The following is a 10,629-nucleotide window of genomic DNA, read 5'->3' as shown; positions in this document are numbered from 1 at the left end:
CAACAACTTGTCAGACAGGCCACTTCCTGTTCAGAATCTTCTCAGGTTTTTGCCTGCCATATGAGTTCTGTTATACTAACAGACACCATTCAAACAGTTTTAGAAACTTTAGGGTGTTTTCTACCCAAAGCCAATAATTCACGTCACCCCGCTGTTTTGTACCCAAAGCCAATAATTCTCACGTCACCCCGCTCCTCCGCTCTCTCCACTGGCTTCCAGTCGAAGCTCGCATCCGCTACAAGACCATGGTGCTTGCCTACGGAGCTGTGAGGGGAACGGCACCTCCGTACCTTCAGGCTCTGATCAGGCCCTACACCCAAACAAGGGCACTCCGTTCATCCACCTCTGGCCTGCTCGCCTCCCTACCTCTGAGGAAGCACAGTTCCCGCTCAGCCCAGTCAAAACTGTTCGCTGCTCTGGCACCCCAATGGTGGAACAAGCTCCCTCACGACGCCAGGACAGCGGAGTCAATCACCACCTTCCGGAGACACCTGAAACCCCACCTCTTCAAGGAATACCTGGGATAGGATAAAGTAATCCTTCTAACCCCCCCCTTAAAAGATTTAGATGCACTATTGTAAAGTGGTTGTTCCACTGGATATTATAGGTGAATGCACCAATTTGTAAGTCGCTCTGGATAAGAGCGTCTGCTAAATGACTAAAATGTAAAATGTAAATGTAAAATGTAATTATATGCATATTCTAGTTACTGGGCAGGAGTAGTAACCAGATTAAATCGGGTACGTTTTTTATCCGGCCGTGTCAATACTGCCCCCTAGCCCTAACAGGTTAAGTACTGCAGTGCATCACCTCCTCATGGACTGCACCAGATTTGCCAGTTCTTGCTGTGAGATGTTACCCCACTCTTCCACCAAAGCACTTGCAAGTTCCCAGACATTTCTGAGGGGAATGGCCCTAGCCCTCACCCTCCAATCCAACAGGTCCCAGACGTGCTCAATGGGATTGAGATCCAGGCTCTTCACTGGCCAAGGCAGAACACTGACATTCCTGTCTTGCAGGAAATCACGCACAGAACGAGCAGTATGGCTGGTGGCATTTTCATGCTAAAGGGTCATGTCAGGATGAGCCTGCAGGAAGGGTACCACATGAGGGAGGAGGATGTCTTCCCTGTAACGCACAGCGTTGAGATTGCCTGCAATGACAACAAGCTCAGTCCGATGATGCTGTGACACACCGCCCCAGACCATGACGGACCCTCCACCTCCAAATCGATCCCGCTCCAGAGTACAGGCCTCGGTGTAACTCTCATTCCTTCGACGATCAACGCGAATCCGACCATCACCCCTGGTGAGACAAAACCGTGACTCGTCAGTGAAGAGCACTTTTAGCCAGTCCTGTCTGGTCCAGTAACGGTGGGTTTGTGCCCATAGGCGATGTTGTTGCCAGTGATGTCTAGTGAGGACCTGCCTTACAACAGGCCTACAAGCCCTCAGTCCAGCCTGTCTCAGCCTATGCGGACAGTCTGAGCACTGATGGAGGGATTGTGCGTTCCTGGTGTAACTCGGGCAGTTGTTGTTGCCATCCTGTACCTGTCCCACAGGTGTAATGTTCAGATGTACCGATCCTGTGCAGGTGTTGTTACACATGGTCTGTCACCGCGAAGACAATCAACTGTCCATCCTGTCTCCCTGTAACGCTGTCTTAGGCGTCTCACTGTACGGACATTGCAATTTATTTCCCTGGCCACATCTGCAGTCCTCATACCACCTTGCAGCATGCCTAAGGCACATTCACGCAGATGAGCAGGGACCCTGGGCATCTTTCTGTTTTTCAGAGTCAGTAGAAAGGCCTCTTTAGTGTCCTAAGTTTTCATAACTGTGACCTTAACTGCCTACTGTCTGTAAACTGTTAGTGTCTTAACGACCGTTCCACAGGTGCATGTTCATTGAACAAGCATGGGAAACAGTATTTAAACCCTTTACCATGAAGATCTGTGAAGTTATTAGGATTTTTACGAATTACATTTGAAAGACAGGGTCCTGAAAAAGGGACGATTCTTTTTTTGCTGAGTTTAGTTCAGGGCTACAGCTAAATTATGAAACGTCCGAGAGGTTTGAAAAAAGCAGTCCTAGGGCTCCTTACACTGTTTTGCAAGTAACCCCTTTTCGGTCGTTGTAAATTTGTCACCAGATGCATAAGCAGTTGTCCTTTCCCCTTTTAACATGGACAGCATTGACTCAAGTCTTCACAAAGGCACCACACCGACACACACACAGCCTGTGATTAGAGCAGGCTGGGATATCAGGGAGCAACATGGAATCAGCATCTTCAACCACTTCCCTCGTCTTCTGGAATTAGTGACAACAGCCGGCCTATGTGTGTGTGTGTGTACGTGCGTACGGATTAGTGACAACAGCCGGCCGAGGCCAATGCTCTTATCTCCATGCTTCAGTCGTTCAATCCTTGCATAGACGAACACACATTCATCCAGTGGCCCACAGGACCAGCTTTGCCTTGAAAGGAATCATGGGAATTACCGAGCAGCCCCTAAGGATGGCATGCTCGGCTGTGATTGGTCAAGCAGTGTTATGATATGTCCTCTCTCTCGACTCTTGCCTTTAGGTTCTTCTTAAAAGAGACAACCAGAGACAGACCTCAACTATTCAACTCAACCTTCCCTGCCTAAACAAATTGAGTCAGACTCTGGCATCATTACTGAGAAAAATGTGATAAGTGATGCTTTTAATCAGCATTTTGTCGAGGCAAGCTTTTATTTAAATGAAATTCTAGTTTAATTGACCCTGGTCAGCCAGTCGACTGCTCTTCCCTCTCCGCTCTTCCCTCTCCGCGCTTCCCTCTCCGCTCTTCCCTCTCCCCTCTCCACGCTTCCCTCTCCACGCTTCCCTCTCTCAGACTCTAGTTGGCTTGATGGAAGATCAGTGAATCTTTTGTTTTCATTTAAACAATGTTGTAGTTGTGATGTGCTAGATGTCTTGCTTAAGGCCTCTACTCAGTCTGTAAAGCTAAAGCGTTACAGAATCCACAATAGAAATGTAAAGGTGATTTCCCATTGAGCCAACTTACTGTATGTAGCGTTTTACCCGTGAATGCAATCTCTGCTAAAGCGGGAACATTTCCTTTAAATTTCAATCATGCTGTAAAGCTGAACTTCTGCGATACGGATTGAATAGAGCCCTAAGATTGATGTAAAAAAAAAAGAATCCACTGGGCAAATTTTCTCAGCTTGCTGCTACCCTGATAGCAGAAACAGTGGTTTCTGGTTCCATCCCCAGGGTCTGGAAGGAGGCCCATATCCTCCCCCTGGTTCCATCCCCAGGGTCTGGAAGGAGGCCCATATCCTCCCCCTGCTTCCATCCCCAGGGTCTGGAAGGAGGCCCATATGCTCCCCCTGGAACCATCCCCAGGGTCTGGAAGGAGGCCCATATGCTCCCCCTGGTGCCATCCCTAGGGTCTGGAAGGAGGCCCATATGCTCCCCCTGGTTCCATCCCCAGGGTCTGGAAGGAGGCCCATATACTCCCCCTTCACAAAGGTGGTGACCCGTGTGACCTAAATAATGATCGCCCCATTTCCACACTCTCTTGCCTAGTTAAAATCTTAGAATCCTTGGCAAATACTCAACTAAGATTATTTTTTAACTAGGAAATGTATTCTAAATGATAATCATTCGGGTTTCAGACCAGGTCATAGCACCATCTCTGCTATTTCTTTAGTTTTAAATGATGTTCGTTCATTTGTATGGATAAGAGGAAGAAACACTGTGCGGACCTTTTTATTGACTTGTCTGAAGCCTTTGTGGATCACTCATTACTTATTCAGAGGCTTTCATAAATTGGTCTGAAGCAGGCTGCTGTTGCTGGTTGGGACAATATTTAAAGGACAGAACACATTGTTTATTTACTGATGGTGTTAAATCAGGTTTTCTGGACATAACAAAAGGTGTCCCACACGGATCCATTCTTGGTCCGGTTCTTTTTACTATTTACCTGAACAATATTGGTTTCTAAAAAAAAATCTACTTCCACATGAATGCATATGACACTGTTGTGTATGCTCAATCAATCAAATGATATTTGTCACGTTTCGTAAACAATGGGTGTAGACTAACAGTGAAATGCTGACTGATGGGTCCTTTTCCAACAATGCAGAGTGAGAGATAAAGATTTTTTTTTTATGAAATAGTGACACGGGGAAGACATACACAGTAAATAATGAATAACAATAACAAGTAAAAATAACATTCTATATACAGGAAGTATCAGGTAATAACATGGCTATATACAGGAAGTACCAGGTAAAAATATGGCTATATACAGGAAGTACCGGGTAATAATATGGCTATATACAGAAAGTATCAGTACTGAGTCTATAGCAGGAGTACAAGGTAATAACATGGCTATATACAGAGACTACCAGGTAATAATATGGCTATATACAGGACGTACCAGTACTGAGTCAATGTGTGAGTGTGTGGGTAGAGTCCAGAGTGTGTGGGTAGAGTCCAGAGTGTGTGAATGTACGACACATGCTGAACGCGGAGTGAGAAAGAGCTCGATTTGTTGTTTTAAACGTTTCTCAAAACGTTATTAATTGAGAACATCTTGATTTACTAGCTTACATGTTTAATTTGGATCCCGTGACATGGTTAGCCTCAGTTGCTGGGACCGCTACTATCTTTCCTGGGATACTGTCAAACACTAAAGTCGGAAGAGCTGCTGCTTCGCGAAGCAGCTGGCCAAGCTAGCCAGGTTTCCTTGACAGTTTGAATAAAGCCTGCAACGCGGTTAGCCCTTGTGTCTGGGACCGTGGATAGTCCCGGGCTTGTGGCTGTTTAAATCCCTGCTGTTTGTTGCTGTTTCCATCGGCCCTGCGAGCTGTGCTGGCTGGAATTGCGTGGCGTACCAGCGTTTCCCAACGTTGTTACCACCATTTTGCCCAAAGTTATTGAAGGTTGGAGTAATGGAGAGGACAGTGATTCGCTATTACAGGTGAATGATCTTTTAAATCAACAAAAATATGTCTTCAAGCAATTGTTACAGCAACAGGAAAATAGCTTCAAGAGCTTTGTCCAAATACTGGTGGACTCAACTAACAAATGAATGGACGATCTGACCAGAGAGGTCCAAGACTTTAAGAACAGTTTGTAATTTTCCCAGGGAGAGGTGGATGTCCTAAATCAAAAGCGTTCTCCCAGAAGCTTGGCTGGTGCATAAAAACCTGCGAATTCAGACTAACAAAGAGGTGTAATGGGTTCACACTGGGTGCACACTGGGTTCACACTGGGTTCACACTCAAAAAAGATGTAGCATAAAGCTAATTTCATTATTCAATGTTTTAAATGTTTTGCTGCATCAGGGATGGCGTACACAGACGTTTTCGTCTTTACAGCCTTCTTCATGGTGTAGGTATAATTTTCTTTAATCCATAACAGGATTTAAAGTATGTAAAGTATGTAACGTTGTGAAGAACAACAGAAGAGGTGGATGTCCTGAAAGTGACTTGTAGCAAGATGACAACAAACTTTAAGTCAGCACTGTGTGTGAATCACTATTACAGGTGACTGGAAAAACAGGCTATCTAGAGGGACAATCCAAGAGGAATAATATTGTTGTGGATGGCATACCAGAGTCCACATGACACCTGGATGGAGTCTGAGGAGAAAGTGTGAGAAAAATGATCACAGAAAATCTGCAGATGGAACATAGGTAGATTGAGGTGAAGCCACGCCCACAGGTCTGGAATACCTGTAACGAGCCCAGGTGACAGACCCAGGCCGATAGTGGTCAAGTTCCTAGAGAGAGCCAAGAACTTGAGAGTAACCAACATATTCCTCAACGAGGACTTCTTCAGAGGCGGAAAAAGTTATCAGCTATGAAAGCTGCCAGAGAGCGTGGGGACATTGCTAACATCCGAATGACTCATTGTCTACCCTCCGTTCCAAAAGCCTGGGAGGAGTGAGATATCCAAGCTTCCGGGTCAGTAGCTTCAGTCCAACATCACACACACACACACACACACACACACACACACACACACACACACACACACACACACACACACACACACACACACACACACACACACACACACACACACACACACACACACACAAACTGACACTCACAAGGGCCTGTTTGTGTGTGTGTGTGTTTGAATTTAGTGAAACAATGTTTTCCTCATCAATCTACACACTCAGCAAAAAACAACCCTTTCCACAGTTGATTCTACAAAGAACCCAGAAGGGTTCTACCTAGAACCAAAAAGGGTTCTCCTATGGGGACAACAAAATAACTATTCGGGAACCCTTTTTTTCTATGTGAAAGTTGGCTATGTATTTGTATGTATTATGTATTTAATATAGATCCCCATTAGTTCCTGCCATGCCAGCAGCTACTCTTCCTGGGGTTTATTATGGATCCCCATTAGTTGCTGCCAAGGCAGCAGCTACTCTTCCTGGGGTTTATTATGGATCCCTATTAGTTCCTGCCAAGGCAGCAGCTACTCTTCCTGGGGTTTATTATGGATCCACATTAGTTCCTGCCAAGGCAGCAGCTACTCTTCCTGGGGTTTATTATGGATCCCCATTAGTTCCTGCTTAGGCAGCAGCTTCTCTTCCTGGGGTTTATTATGGATCCACATTAGTTCCTGCCAAGGCAGTAGCTACTCTTCCTGGGGTTTATTATGGATCCCCATTAGTTCCTGCCAAGCAGCAGCTACTCTTCCTGGGGTTTATTATGGATCCCCATTAGTTCCTGCCAAGGCAGTAGCTACTCTTCCTGGGGTTTATTATGGAGCCCCATTAGTTCCTACCAAGGCAGCAGCTACTCTTCCTGGGGTTTATTATGGATCCCCATTAGTTCCTGCCAAGGCAGCAGCTACTCTTCCTGGGGTTTATTATGGATCCCTATTAGTTCCTGCCAAGGCAGTAGCTACTCTTCCTGGGGTTTATTATGGATCCCCATTAGTTGCTGCCAAGGCAGCAGCTACTGTTTCCTGGGGTTTATTATGGAGCCCCATTAGTTCCTACCAAGGCAGCAGCTACTCTTCCTGGGGTTTATTATGGATCCCCATTAGTTCCTGCCAAGGCAGTAGCTACTCTTCCTGGGGTTTATTATGGATCCCCATTAGTTCCTGCCAAGGCAGCAGCTACTCTTCCTGGGGTTTATTATGGATCCCCATTTGTTCCTACCAAAGCAGTAGCTACTCTTCCTGGGGTTTATTATGGATCCCCATTAGTTCCTGCCAAAGCAGCAGCTACTCTTTCTGGGGTTTATTCTGGATCCCTATTAATTCCTGCCAAGGCAGCAGCTACTCTTCCTGGGGTTTATTATGGATCCCCATTAGTTCCTGCCAAGCAGCAGCTACTCTTCCTGGGGTTTATTATGGATCCCCATTAGTTCTTGCCAAGCAGCAGCTACTCTTCCTGGGGTTTATTATGGATCCCCATTAGTTCCTCCCAAAGCAGCAGCTACTCTTCCTGGGGTTTATTATGGATCCCCATTAGTTCCTGCCAAGGCAGCAGCTTCTCTTCCTGGGGTTTATTATGGATCCCCATTAGTTCCTGCCAAAGCAGCAGTAACTCTTTCTGAGGTACAGCAACATAAGACAGTTACATACAGTTACATACACTACTACATGACATTACATTTCATAAAACCTTACCCAATACATTCTATGTGTACGTGTCTGTGCCTGTGTGTCTTATCATGTGTATGTGTCTGTAGAGTGTGTGTCTCTTCACACTCCCCGCTGTTCCATAAGGTGAATTTTTATCAGATTTTTTAAAATCTGATTCTACTGCTTGCATCAGTTACCTGATGTGAAATAGAGTTCCATGTAGTACGGTGGGCCTCCCATAGTCTATTCTGGACTTGGGGACTGTGAAGAGACCTCTGGTGACATGTCTTGTGGGGTATGCATGGGCGTCTGAGCTGTGTGCTAGTAGTTTTAACAGACAGCTCAGTGCATTCAGCTTCTCAACACTTCTTACAAAAACAAGTAATGATGAAGTCAATCTCTCCTCCACTTTGAGCTATGATAGATTGACATGCATATTAATGTTAACTCTCCGTGTACATCCAAGGGCCAGCCGTGCTGCCCTGTCCTGAGCCAATTGTAATTTTCCTAAGTCCGTCTTTGTGGCATCTGACCACAGAACTGAACAGTAGTCCAGGTGTGACAAAACTAGGGCCTGTAGGACCTGCCTTGTTGATAGTGTTGTTAAAAAGGCAAAGTAGCGCTTTATTATGGACAGACTTCTCCCCATCTTAGCTACTGTTGTACCAACTTGTTTTGAGCATGACAGGTTACAATCCAGGGTTACTCCAAGCAGTTTAGTCACCTCAACTAGTTCAAATGATTTTTCCCAAATGCAATTATTTTAGTTTTTTTTATATTTAGGACTGATTTATTCATTGCCACCCATTCTGAAACTAACTACAGCTCTTTGTTAAGTGTTGCAGTGATTTCACTCGCTGTAGTAGCTGACGTGTCTAGTGTTGAGTCATCCGCATACATAGACACACTGGCTTTACTCAAGGCCAGTGGCATGTCATTAGTAAAGATTTAAAAGAGTAAGGGGCCTTGGGGAATTCATGATTCTACCTGGATTATGTTGGAGAGGTTTCCATTAAAGAACACCCTCTGTGTTCTGTTAGACAGGTAACTCTTTATCCACATCATAGCAGGGGGTGTAAAGCCATAACACATACATTTTTCAATCAGCAGACTATGATCGAAAAAAGTCAAAAGCTGCACTGAAGTCTAACAAAACAGCCCCCACAATCTTTTTATCATCATCAGCCAATAATCAATTATTTGTGCTGTGCTTGTTGAATGTCCTTCCCTATAAGCATGCTGAAAGTCTGTTGTCAATTTGTTTACTGTAAAATAGTATTGTATCTGGTCAAACACCATTTCTCCCAAAACTTTACTAAGGTTTGGTAACAGGCTGATTGTTCGGCTATTTGAGCCAGTAAAGGGGGCTTTACTATTCTTGGGTACCGGACTTACTGTTTATTCACATTGCGACAAAGAGGAAGGTCCTAAGATTTGCTTATCTTACCAATGAAAAAATGATTAAAGTAGATTGCAATATCAGTGGGTTTGTGATGAATGAGCCATATGATTCAATGAATGATGGAGCTGAGTTTGCCTTTTTGCACAAACATTTTAGGTCAACTAATAGATGGCTTGATCAGAGGAAGGGAGATGGTTGATAGAGTCTGGTGATGATTTTGTACAGGGACTCTGGGAACCAGCTTGAGTCGTGTAGTGACTGGTCTTCTCCTTCACAATGTATTGCACCCACTTGGGTGATGCCTCAGCAGCTCTGGGCGCCAGAAAGCTCACCACACACAGTTCAGAGTAGTAACAGTTGGCCAGTTGTCCTCACTACGAGTCCTCTGCCTCAGCACTGCATTCCTCTACTGCATTCACCATTCCTCTCACGCTTCAGGTGACTCTCAGATCCTCAAAGAGTTCTACAGCTGCACCATCGAGAGCATCTTGACTGACTGCATCACCGCTTGATATGGCAACTGCTTGGCATCCAACCACAAGGCACTACGGAGGGTAGTGTGTTCGGCCCAGTACATCACTGGGACCAAGCTCCTTGCCATCCAGGACCTCTATGCCAGGTGGTGTCAGAGGAAGGCCTTAAAAATTGTAGAATTCTCCAAACCACCCAAGTCATAGACTGTTCTCTCTGCTTATGCTACACAAAGATAAATAACATACAATCAGTTAGTTAGATTTCTTCCACCTGCTACTGAAATGGTGGCTCCAGTTTAAATGGTTCTTAAATAGTCTTCTTGTACATTTTCAATTCTGAATGCGGCTTTTAGGTGAATAAAAATTCAAACTGTTGGATATCCTAACTTCCAATAGGAATTACACATCACTTTGCAAGCCAGAATAAAGTGACTTGCAGGCCTGATGTGGCCTGTAAACCAGGAGTTTCCTAACACCACTGTGATTGAGTAAAAAAAAAGAAAGGCTTTGTGATGTATTGTATTGTCATAAGGTTTAAATTGAAAATAGCATTTGCCTAGATACTCACTTGGTGAAAGCCACAGGTCTTTGAAATTAAATAATTCTATAACCATGTGTCTGTCACTAACAAATGAAGTCATGGGCGATAACTCTACAATTCACTCGAAAATAAGAGAAAGTGTAACAACATCAGCACTAAGCAAAGTGAGTTCAGTTTACTCTAAATCAGGTGTTATGTTTTACGCTGTAGGAGTTATGTATTACCCTACAGTAGATCTATGCAAAGCCCACAGTCAAGTTCATTTGAACACTTTAAGAGTTGAATGGGGAACACTGCAACAGAGTTAAATCTTTAACACTTTCAAAAGTGTCATTTTAACACCAGTTCAGTGGCACTCATACGTTCACTGAAAATATGGTCAGAGTTAAATGTACACCATTGATTTTGCTGCGAGGGGGCAAGCAGGTCTGTGTGTGTGTGTACACGTGGTTGTGTGTTATTTGTGTGCTTTCAATAGGCATGGCCATGCTCTCTGTAGTTGTCTTACCTTTTGTTACATGGTGTATCAAATATGCAAAGCCTCGTATACTGTATATTACCACCCTATATATTACCGGTGGTTTGGAATGGATGTCCTAGGGCTTTTTACAACCTC

Source organism: Salmo salar, chromosome ssa11 (genome assembly GCF_905237065.1).
Source record: "Salmo salar chromosome ssa11, Ssal_v3.1, whole genome shotgun sequence".
Classification (NCBI taxonomy): Eukaryota; Metazoa; Chordata; class Actinopteri; order Salmoniformes; family Salmonidae; genus Salmo; species Salmo salar.
The sequence above is the reverse complement of the archived record's forward strand: the minus strand, read 5'-3'. Positions refer to the sequence as shown.